Raw genomic sequence first — 12,483 nt, forward strand, 5'->3', positions numbered from 1 at the left:
CCTCTTATATGACTAGCAAGCCAATCGCTAGCTGCCACGTGGGAATAATTTAGAAACAGCCAATAGCAGGAAACAAATTTACATATGGGTGGCTGGAACTCCTTTGCACCGGGGTTTTCTCTCTGCAGCTGAGAATTGCACCGTGCAAAGAAAGCTCCATGTGGCGGGAAATAATCCTGCAGTGCCGAAGCGCACACACAATCATTGGGTCATGACACTAGGAAGTCTGGTTTCACTTTCTCTTAATCCTTTCTTCCCCTCTCTTCCAAGTAAATTAGTAAAGAAAACTGAAGCATGCAGGTTTTTACATTATAAATGCATTATACCAATAATATTACAATAAAACCCATAGTCCATCACACATGGACATTAGGGCTGTGTAAAGCTTTGTGTGGTGATTCAATTCAGAGAGGATTTGGCCTGATTTGTGGGGGAGGGAGGGGCAGTGGGGATTGCCCCCTGCCCAGCAGGATCTGGTGAGTTCGGGGGTTTTTTGGATTTTTTTCCCTAAAGGGCCAGGGCTGGGGCAGGCAGGGCAGCCATGGCAGGGCTGGGACAATAGGGGAGGGTCAGGGGGCTCATGCAGAGCCCCCCACACAGCATGGGACAGTGGGGAGCAGTGGAGATCGCCTCCCCCTGCCCAGCACCACCCTGTGAGTCCAGCGGATTTTTTTCAAAGTGCCAGGAGCTGGGGCAGGCAGGGCAGCCATTGCCAGGCTGGGAGAGTGGGTGGGGGAAGGGGCCTGCATGATTTGGATGTTTGGCAGCAGCTGAATCTCCAAATCAGATTTGGCTGAATCGATTCGGGACAGTTATTCAAATCACCAATCGAATCCCTGTTTCCCCGATTCGGCCGAATCCATAGCAAATACTAGCCACTTTGCACAGGCCTAATGGACATATCTATTTTATACAAATATTCTTTAATTTCTTTAATCTGTTCTTATCCACACACTGGCCTGTACCTCATCTTCCTGTTAAACTTAATTTACATAAATAGCTGGTTGCACTATGCCTTTTTTTGCACTTTAATTGAAACAAACAAACAAAAAGAATAATTCAGCATTTTCTACAAGATCCATTATGTGCTTTCATTTCTCAATCAATAATGGACCATTGTTTTCCTTCCACTTCCAATGTACTTATAGAATATTTTCTTGTTGCTTTTTACGCCTCCTGTTAATTTAAACTTGTTTTGTGATACAGACATTCAGCTTTTGTATTTGCATGACCTTTATACGTATGCTTCATAATATACCCTTGTTTCCATTTTTATATGGCTTCTTTCTGATGTTCATGTCTTTGAAGCACTCTGGGAATTGGACATAATTGTCTCTCTATATCTGTTGTGTTGTTGTCATTGTTGTTGTGGTTGTTCCACATTAGGATAGATTTCTGTTGTGTATTTAATCTGGTCTCCTTCAGTAACTGGCAAATCTCCTGCGCTCACATATCCCTCAGATCCCAAGAGACCCAGCCAAATATTCCCTGAGTTTATTGAATTCTGCTTCTCTCAAGTTTAGCATTTTTATTCTGTTGCTCTCACACTTCCCTTGCCTTAGAAAGTGAACTCTCATTTTATGAGTTTACTCAGCTTCAACCTTTAAATTCTCAGTCAATTGTACCCTATTAATCAAAACCAAATAGTTGCTGTTTTAAGGCTTACCTCAGTCTTCTGAACTTTCCCGCAAACTTTCCAAAACTTTTCCCCAAACATTCCAAAAACTTGACAAATTCTCTCTCTATCGCTCCTTTTCCAGGTATTAAATCTAATTATTGGACTGTTGTCTTAAATTTGTGTCCTCCCTCTACCCCCCATGTAAAACAGTGGCTCGGGGGATCAGATGGCCCCCTTGCTCTCTGCCACCCCACTTCTTCCCTCTGAAACTTCCTGCACCACTGTTGTCCCCAAAGGACAGTGAGTTCGTGCTCAGTACACTTGTGCCAATAAACACACAGGGTTGAAGGATCCAACTTAATCTTTATTTCTGCGCAGAAAGTGGTGCTTGGCAATTGTTCACAAAGCAAGCACATACACCCCAGTGGGCGTCTGCCTTATATAGCTACGTAACAGGTTAAACTTGCTGATGTGATGAAATGTATAGCAAGCCCAGCAAGTAACCCCCCCTCCAGCTCCCCCCCCAGGTAACCCCCCTTCCAGCTCCGGAACTTTGTTGATACAGCTTTTCCTTCTAGCGAGGCCAGCAATCAGCAACTATGCAACAAGCAATCTCCCCCAGCCTAAACAACCTACTCTATGCCCTTGGTTAGATAAAATACTTTTTCAAAACATACAAAGCTGTTCCCGAAGAAGAAAATGCATAGTGAAAGTTCAGGGGTACTCATCACCACCACCACCACTTGCATCCCCCACCCTCCCAACTCCCCACAATTTCTGCCCCTATAGCCAATCTCTACCTGTTCTTCCCCACTTCCTACAGTCTCTGCCTTTCCCCCTACCCCCTTCCTCACCCCTTACTGTCAGATGCTGCTCAGATTCTGTTCTCTACTAGGGCACGGAGCACACCACATGGAAGCACAGCCCCTGTCACACCATACAGCAGAGGTAACACTGCTGATTGGGCAGGCTGGGTAACAGGGGCAAGGCAGAAGCTACAGAGGTCAAACAATGGGGAAAGGGATGCTCTCTGGGTCTGACTCTAGCCTTGAGCTCCATCAGGGCTAGAGTAAGTGCCTGCTCCTTATCCACCTTCCCCCCCACCCCGACACACACACTTTGTACTCAGATCTAAGAAGAGGGGCTTTTCCCTCCATGCAGATGGTGGGGCATGGACCCTCATCTTAGATTCCAGTCAATGTGGTAAATCAGAAAGATGATACATGTCAACTTCTCTTTTATCTTTTAAAGCAGGAGGAGAGGCTGAGGGACTTGGGACTCTTCAGTCTGGAAAAGAGAAGGCGCAGGGAGGACTTGGTAGCAGCCTACAATTATATAAGAGGGGTACATCAGAGCTCCCCAAGGGATAACAAGGTCTAATGGCCATGAACTCCAGGAAGGTCGATTTAGTCTAGACATAAGAAAAACGTTCTTTACAGCATCCAGGGTCCAGGGTCCAGGGTCTGGAACAGACTCCCTCCCGAGGTGGTGCAAGCATATACTCTGGACTCTTTAAAAAAACATTTGGATATTTTTCTTGCTGGGGTCACTTGATCCCAGCTGACTTCCTGATTATGGGGGGGTGGGGGTGGGCAGGAGATGGACTTGATCTCACAAGGTCCGTTCCAGCCCCTAATGTCTATGAAATCTAGTCTATGAAATTTACATTTTTCCACAAGCATAATCTCTCCAGTCGCTAACAAACTATGTGCTTACAAAGGCTAAGTCACAACCTCTCTCTCCCTCTCTCTCTCTTTCCACACACACACACACACACACACACACACACACACACACACACACACACACACACACACAGAACCTGAATGAGTGACTCATTCCTGCCACCAAGTGGTTTTAAGCAGTGGACTAATTAAAAGTACTGTGATGCTGTGACTTCATGCAGCCTTGTGTAAGTTCCTACCAACAAACACACTAATGACCAATCAGAAGGACAGTCAAGTTCAGTAAACAATCAAGTCTAGACTCCAAACATATCAATTACACTACTTGTTTCCTAACACTGAAAAATAGCCCCTCAAGTTATTCCTTAGCAATGTCAGAACTAATCCAGATTATTTCCCAGCTGCTTTACATTCCCATTCCCTTTCTCTTATCTCAACAATCACCTTACTGAGTCTCTCATCTAATTGCTTCTTCAGTCCCCACTGAGTGTATCATTGGAGGGAAACACAGGAACTGAGGACAGTGAAACTACCTGATTGGCTGAGAAGGGGAAGAATGGAGAGAGACCCCCATCTTGTCCACTGAGACCCAAATGCAAGTGGGCAGACTGAGGAGCAAGTAGAAAGCAAAATTCACAAGCCAGAGTCCTGAGGATAGAGAAAAAGGAATATTCTGAAGGGCAAGGGAAGCAGCTGCTGCTGCTTCATTGCAGAAGAAAGGAAAAGAAAGGCTTTTGAACTGAACTTTCAGGTAAGCAACTCTCACAAAATTGATTCTGTTGGAAAAAGCCCAGGATTTTTTAATGAAAAGCAATGTATGTTCTGGAGTCTGACCATATCATGTGTCTGGGTCAACTGTAAAGTACAGTCTCTTACCAACATGGTTATGGGTCACCTACTGGAAGATGGAAATACATTTGTTATTTAACGAATGGGATTAAGAATAAAAAAAACCTAAATACATAGAGGGAATGAAAGGAGTTTCCATTTATTGGTTAATGAGCTTATTACTTTAAACTGATTTGGGGAAAGAGGTTTACAGTAGTACTAAGTAACTTAAAGGACAATTGGCTAAAATTAGAATGAGGAATAAAATTGGGGAGTACCAATTGGGGAAGGGGGAAAAATAGAATTGAGGAGTTCAGGATGCTAGCTTGAAAATGGAATAGAATTGGGGTGGGGAAGGAATGGAAAGTATGAGCTAGGTAACAGGACACTTATACTGAAATGAAAGGGAAAAAGGTTTGACTGAATACTTGAGCTTGTGTTAAAGTGTGGAACAAGGATTCATTAAGGGCTAAGGACTGAAATTTTGGTGTTGAGGGTAGCAACAACATAGAATCAATATGTGTTAGGCAAAAAGGGGAGAAAAAATATATATGTTGAAGAGAAAATAAGGACAAAAATTGTCATAAGTGGCAATTATAAGCAATTCCAGAGAATTATTTACAATAATGTTTTGTTTTTTATGTAGAAAACTACCATACATGTCTGAGTGTATGTGTGTAGGTCTTTTCTTCTTGTAAGTTGAAGACTTGAATCGTTTTGTTTTGGGTTTTTGTTTTTTTTTGGGGGGGGGGGTGGTGGTGGTTTATAAGCACTATATTTCCTATTGGATATGGTAAAGTGCAAAAATGCAATTTTGAATGTTCTAAGTTAGGCTGTCTGTGTAGTATTAACTACTGCTATATTTTAATATATGTGATATTATTCTTAGTCTTGATGCTCACTTCTTTCAAAGGCTAATTAAGTTGCAGCAATATACAAGGGGGAATAGGGTAACTAAGGTGTTAAGGAATCTCTGGCTCTTTCCATTATACTCCTAGACAAAGCCAAGGATATGTCTTCTGCCGAAAGGAAGAATTGCCCAACCCCCATTTAGCATGTACACTACAGTCAGTATGCTTTATTTTAATATCACCTATTATCAATCAGGAGTAACTCTGCTGATGTTAAATTAGTTATTTTCATGTATAATTGATGTGATGGCAGAAATAACCCCTCCCCCCGCCCCGACCCCCGCCCCAGTAAGTGCATGCCGTATTTTTCCTTATAGAGGTATGGAATGGTATTTCTGAAAGTAAACTTCTCTTCTTGTCACTCAGTTCTGCATAATATGTTTTGTTGCCTACCTATCTGCAATATGTGAATATTCCTTTTTGTCAGAGCTGATTTGGATCAGTGCCTCGACACAGTGGAACTTTCCAGCACAAGGCACGGTAAGGCAGGAGAATTCTCGGCATGGTGAAGAGTTCTGGCATGGATAGAGTTCCCGCCAAGGATATGCAGATTTGCATAACACGATTGGCCAGTGTTAAATTATTCCCACGTGGTGGCTGGCAATTGGCTCGCTAGCAGTATAAAAGGTTAGGGGCATTTCCGCCCTAGTTGGAGAACTCCACGATTCCCCCTGGAGTGGAACTCCGGCAGCTTGATCACCTGCCAACGATTCCCCGTTGTCGAAGCCTTACAACATATCCTCCGAGTTGCATGCCCGAGTTAGACCCGAGCTACCCGGTCTACAAGACCTCCTCAATTAGCGACTAGAGATTAGAATTGTTGCAACTATGATTGAAGTGTGAAGTCACTTCTTGCCTGTGCTGTATACGACTCTACAGTGTAAGTAAAGCCATCTCTGTTTTTCTAACTGATACGTGTCCCGTCTGTGCCTAATTCCGCTCCGGTGATAGAGAGTACCCATCTGCCCGTCACGGGATCGCAGCTGCAACCCCAGCTAGCGTTCCCGAGGATTCCCGATCCTCGGTCCCCCCTTGGCCCCCACATGGCGTCACGAACAGGATCCTGGTTCAGACTGGCATCACGAACAGGATCAGCAGGATCGGAATTAGGATCAATAGGATCGGAGTCAGGATTTGGGGAAGATCTAATGGTGCAGGAGCTAGTGAGAAGTTGCCCCTGGTGTAGCGGGAGACTCCACGTGGCCAGCTCCGAGGAACTAGGCACCCACATCACGTATCACCACGCGGGCGGAGTGGGTGAGAGGTTTATCGATGGCTACCTTTCACTGAAGGAAAAAGGAAAAGAGGCATCGGAAGTATGGGAGGCATTCGGGTGTGTGATGGGCAGCGAGAGAATCCTGTTCAGGCCCCGGGAGAGAGGAAACACCGCATCCCTTGCCAAATGGGGATCGGGTGACGTGAGCCCAGCTCTCAGCTGAGAGTTGGCTCGCTGCGTGCAGCTCGCACGGGAGGGTGAAGAGCCGACGACGGCTAACCGATTCAGCCCCCCGCTGGATACGTGTGTAGCCCCGAGGGATAAAAAAGAGAGAGTTTTGGATGTGTTGTTCCGCGCTGTGACAACTTTACTGCGAAAGAATGCAGACCTGGAAGCCCGACTGCTCGCGGCCGTTCCGGCGGCACAAGAAGCGGCAGAGGAGAGAAGCCCCGAGTCGACACCACTCCAAGATGGCGCCGAGGAAGGAGTGAGCTGCCTGGAACCGGAAGAGAAGGGAGGAGCTTCAGGAGAATCGGCGGAAACCCGGCCGGTGACCACGCCCACCGACACGACGTCGCTTCTGGCAGCTCCGCCTCCTTTCCACAGGGAGGGGGCAGTGAGCGGAGGACATCCGCCCCTCTCCACGGATGCAGCAGCAGCCTCGACAGCGGCTACGTGTTCTGCAGCAGCAAGCAGCCGAGTGAGGGAGACAATCTACACTACCCATTACACTAGAACCTGGACTGAGCTACAGGAACTGTGCAAAGAGTCAAGGATCAAGCCTGATGAGACCTTGGCTGTATGGTTAGGATGTCTGGTCGTGGAGTTTGGATCCAACCTGCTTGATCTGGAGGAGGCTAGTTTTTTCACTCGACAATCCTCGTGGAGTGGAGGACACGCCACCGATATAGATTGGCTAACGTATAATACTCACTGGCCTGTTCCACTCCCAGCACTCATCGCGGGTCAAGTGGATCACAAGCCCCACATCTGGCATGAGGGTCATCCGGCGAGGATCAGTGCAGAGCAGATCCTACTGGCAGTGATAGGAAGCTCGTACGGTTCCTGGAACCCCAGGGAGCACGCGCTGGGACTGACACCGACCCAGCAGCAGAGACCGTGGCCGCATCGCCACTTACGAAACCCTGGAACTGTTCCAGTGACTTTTGACAGCGTAGAGGCTTGTGTTGAGGTGTATGGAGGGAGGAACGCCACCGTCCTTCGAACCCTCCTCAACTCGTTAGCCGGCCAACCAGCCTGCAACCTTCTGCAACAGCTTCCGCGATTGCAAGCGCTCATGAAGTCAGACACAGGGACTTCGAATGACCCAGAGCGAGTGTGGCAACCACCGCAGAGGACGAGAGAGGAGAGGATTATGTTTGGTTTCCTGTTACACCACTCCAGACTCATGAAGCGACAGCTGCGGATCCTGGGAGACGAGGGTCAATGGCAGTTGGCCCATGAGCTGGGTTTCCAGTGTCCGAAGGATCCGGACGGCGACTCCGGAACGTCCTCATCGTGTTAGGACAAGACCACGCAGCGTCCGTATGTGGATCGTCATTCGTGACGGTGCATCTGCGGGCGTGCAAGAGCCGTCCGGAGCTGAGTCGAGTTCGAGCACCTATGTCACATGCTTGAAGGAGAGTGGGGAACTGAGAGAAGAGATCTGATTACCTCTCCATATGAATAGTGTTATATAGGTTGATTAACAGTGTCTAAGAATTCTTTTTTCTACAGGTTTACCTGAGGTTCGAGATACGTGTCAGAAGTGGATCCAGAGAGAGAAAGAGAGATGCAGAGGTCGTCTGACGTGTGACTCCGCCATGACACCTATTGAACTCCTCGTGATTGAACTTTTTGTGACCAATATATTGATGTGTGTGTGTATGTGTGTTGGTTACTATTTGGTTCGATCCATAGAGGACGAACTACTGTCTTTGTATACTTTTGTATATAGCCAGTTATCTTTAGAAAGGAACGATAATTTGGACGGCGTGCACGTGCTTCAAGTCCCAGCTGTGTCTTCAGCAAGGGGGCATGTCAGAGCTGATTTGGATCAGTGCCTCGACACAGTGGAACTTTCCAGCACAAGGCACGGTAAGGCAGGGGAATTCTCGGCATGGTGAAGAGTTCCAGCATGGATAGAGTTCCTGCTGAGGATATGCAGATTCGCATAACACGATTGGCCAATGTTAAATTATTCCCACATGGCGGCTGGCAATTGGCTCGCTAGCCGTATAAAAGGTTAGGGGCGTTTCAGCCCTAGTTGGAGAACTCCACGATTCCCCCTGGAGTGGAACTCCGGCAGTTTGATCACCTGCCAACGACTCCCCGTCGTCGAAGCCTTGCGACGTATCCTCCGTGTTGCATGCTCGAGTTAGACCCGAGCTACCCGGTCTACAAGAGCTCCTCGATTAGTGACTAGAGATTAGAATTGTTGCAACTATGATTGAAGTGTGAAGTCACTTCTTGCCTGCGCTGTATACGACTCTACAGTGTAAGTAAAGCCATCTCTGTTTTTCTAACTGATACGTGTCCCGTTTGTGCCTAATTCCGCTCCGGTGATAGAGAGTACCCATCTGCCTGTCACGGGATCACAGCCACAACCCCAGCTAGCGTTCCCGAGGATTCCCAATCCTCGGTCCCTCCTCGGCCCCCACACTTTTCTTCTCTAAACTTTTAAAGTATGTCTGTGTTCCACTAGAGGGTCAAGCTTGCCTAAGCATCTTCTTTGGAGGAAAATGGTCTTTTGTCCACCAGTGTTTCAGTGCCATGATTGACATAATATGTACAGAAAAACATGAGAGCCTTATTTCACTGTGATAGTTGTGTTGATTTCATTTGAGAAATTCAGAAGAAAAGAAATAAGCAATGCCAGAGAGGCTTCCAGGATAACAAGTTCCTCTCTTTTCCACCTTGCTTCAAATGCAGATCCTCTCTATTCTGTAATTTTTCTTTTTGGCATCTACTCACAGTAACAACACACTGCATATGGCACTGAATTTAAGCAGAATAGGCTTGCAATAGCCTAGTCAATATAATGATGCCAGTTAGCATTTAAAACCTGAGAGGTGACTGGTCATCTGGGAAAAAGGGGTAATTTAAGGTCAACACATATGAATAACAACAAATCTGTGGGCCTACTTTTCTCAGCTGCAGCAATTATGCTGCCAAAAGATTGATATCAAAATGCAAAATCCATGCATTGTGAGTTTGAGCAATAATTCATCCTTGAGTTTCGGGAGACTTCTTACATTATTTTTGTTCCAAGTACATATACGTGGCAGAATAAACAAGGTAATTCCATTCTGCAGCACCTATGGTACCACTTTTAATTTAATCTTATGTATGCTACTCTTTGTTGTAAAGAATGAAGCTGATAATGTGAAGACAATTCATCTTATTAGGACTAGCATGAAGTACAGCAAAATACCCTAAAGAATGTCCCAGCATGAATTATATTAAGCCTAAATAAACTGTAGCTTTTCAGAGAAGATTTGACTTTTTGTAAATTGTTATATTTAGATTTATATTTGATACTGCAAAGAACAAAACATGAAAACTACTCCAGTTTGCCAAACTACAATAAATATTGGATATGCATACAAAATTAACTCACGCAGCAGGGAAATAAATTCAGAAATGAGCTTCTTCATTGCTATTAATAATATATCATACATGTTTGCACTGTCTGGTTTTCCTGTGCTTAGTAAAGTGTTCTATTTTTACCTTACATCATTTTCTTAAAAACAATTTCAAACAATGCAATTCCTTGAAATGTACTGTTCTTAAGTGTGTCATGTCATGGGGGTGTTTTTGGTCTAAAGACACAGTCAGAGACAGTTCTTTGGGTAAATGTAATATCCAACTAAATAGTTGGAAACATTGTTCTTTACAAGCTTTTGGGCACAAACATCCTTCTTCAGGCATAGGAACACTCTGCTGGTATTTGTATACTCTCTTGGGTGGAGTACCCAAACACCAGCACCGATATATTTTCTCCCAGGCACCCGTATTCATAGATTTTATAGACATTAGGGCTGGAAGGGACCTCATAAGATCATTGGGTCCAGCCCCCTGCCCAATGGCAGGAACTCAGCTAGGAACAAAGGATCCCAGCAAGATAAGCATCCAAATGCTTCTTAAAGGAGTCCAGAGTAGATGCTTGCACCACCTCTGGAGGGAGTCTATTTCAGGCCTTGGGGGCTTGGACAGTAAATAAGTTTTTCCTTATGTCCAGCCTAAAATGGCCTTGGAGGAGTTCATGACTGTTGGACCTTGTCATCCCTTGGGGCGCTCTGGTGAACAGGTGTTCCCCCAGATCCTTATGTACACTCCTTATGTACTTATAGGCTGCCACCAGTTCACCCCTGAGCCTGTGCATTTCCAGGCAGAAGAGTCCCATGGCTCTCAGTCTCTCTTCATAAGGCCCATTCTTTTGTTCTCTGATCATGCGCATGGCTTTTCTCTGGACTCTTGTTTTCTGTTACCAGCCAATGCCACAGTTGATACACTATAGGCTTGAGTTTATTATCAATTAAAGTAGGAAGGAATTATGTTTATACCAGGATGCATACAATAGTCCAAAACAATAGAATCATAGGTCCCCTCTAACCCTAATTTTTCTCAGGAGGTGAGGTCATTTAGTCCAGCACCTTGCTCAAACCAGGATCATCCCCAGCTAGATCATATCAGCCAGGGCTTTATCTAGCTGGGTCTTAAAAGCCTCCAAGGAAGGTTAGGATGAATTTGAGATAATTTCAGTGGAGTCTTTAGATCAGTGGGTTTCAATCTTCTTGGACTCAAGGCACCCCTTCATAACTTTTCTGAATTTAGTAACATCCCAGCTGAGAATCACAATTGTACTGTTTTGCTTACCTACTTTATCACAAGCAAGCAGGATTTTGCATTACCTGTTGCTGGAGGCACTTCCTGGTCTGGCCCTGTACATACCTCCTAGAAACAGAGGTGCACAGGATATGATAATTCCACCTGGCAACAGTGCGGCAACCTGGAGATAAATCCAGTGGTTCCCTGCTGTCTCTGCAGCTGCCACGCCACTGCTGTCACACCACTGTGGGTGGGTCTGTCCTGCATACCCTTGTTTCCAAGAGGCATGTGTAGAGCCAGACAGGGAAGCACCTGGAGAGGATGCTCCCTAATGCAGGCCAAAGGACTTGCTCTTGCTGCAGTCCAGTTCCTTACATACCTCCTGGAAATAGAAATGTGCAGAACAGATTCACTTACCCTCTGTAGCACCCATATTGCAGCACCTTTGAAAGGGTCTCATAGCATGCTGCTTGAGAACCACTGTTTTAGACTCAGCACAGAACATGCCAGACTCTCTGGCCTTTAGAAAAGGGTTATAGATGAAGTAAGCACAGTGAATGCATGTCTGGCTGAGATATCTTTCAGGAAGACACTGAAAGAAGTTATTGAAGAAAATTAAAAAGAAAAAGTTTCTATTGCTACCTTTGAGTTCCTGGACAGACTGATAGATGTACAAAGTTAGTCTAACAGTTGGAGTAAGGCTATATTTCTTTTTAACTAGCTTCTGTCTATTCTATTCTGGAAAAGTTTTGCCCATAAAGATAGTACAGCAAATACTTTCTAGTATGGCATAGGTTATACCAACAAAACAATGCTTTTGCTAGTATAATTTATCCCTGACACCTGATGTTCTTGAATGCCATAAACTATGTTGGCAAAAGGCCTTTTTTTTTTTTGGCTTGATATGGAGAAGAAGGTTCAGTTAATGTTTTCTTGTTCTTTTTTCCATGCTTCTGGGCTTAGTTGCTTGCCGTGTAGACTCAGGAATTATTTTTCCCCCTCCTGTTGCCACAGGTGTCATGTTTCTTTTTTTTTGTTTTTGCAATGGTTGTTGTTTGCAGCCAACTCTGGGGATTTTGATTGGCGATCCCAACAATAATCCAGCTGAGACTAAATCTTGGAAGTTCCTGTTAGCCTATTTTATCTCTACACTGAAGGGTAGACTGACTGCCACATTGGGTTCGGAAAGGAATTTTAACTTGTGGTCAGATTGGTATAAACTGTGGGTGGTTTTGTTCTCCTCTGTAGCTGAAGTATGCAATTCTTCCTTGGAGCTGTCAAATGCATTTTATTAACACTTGCTGTAGTGAGACACTGATTGCTGTTGTCTCCTCCTTTACCTGTGGCAGGTCAAGGTGATTTTGGTAACTTGTAGTCATGGGGAGATCTAGGATT

At 45.2% G+C, this 12,483-nt stretch overlaps 1 long non-coding RNA gene across 1 annotated transcript in view; it reads right to left on the reverse strand.

Annotated features, from left to right (window-relative positions):
* Positions 1-6,742, reverse strand: part of LOC132252112 (uncharacterized) — a 116,567-nt gene extending 109,825 nt beyond the window's left edge. Inside the window, exon 1 of the long non-coding RNA XR_009463880.1 lies at positions 6,647-6,742. This is a non-coding gene — a long non-coding RNA (uncharacterized LOC132252112). The remainder of the gene's footprint in view (positions 1-6,646) is intronic.
* Positions 6,743-12,483: the final 5,741 nt, after the last annotated feature.

This window comes from Alligator mississippiensis, chromosome 1, assembly GCF_030867095.1.
Source record: "Alligator mississippiensis isolate rAllMis1 chromosome 1, rAllMis1, whole genome shotgun sequence".
Taxonomy (NCBI): domain Eukaryota; kingdom Metazoa; phylum Chordata; order Crocodylia; family Alligatoridae; genus Alligator; species Alligator mississippiensis.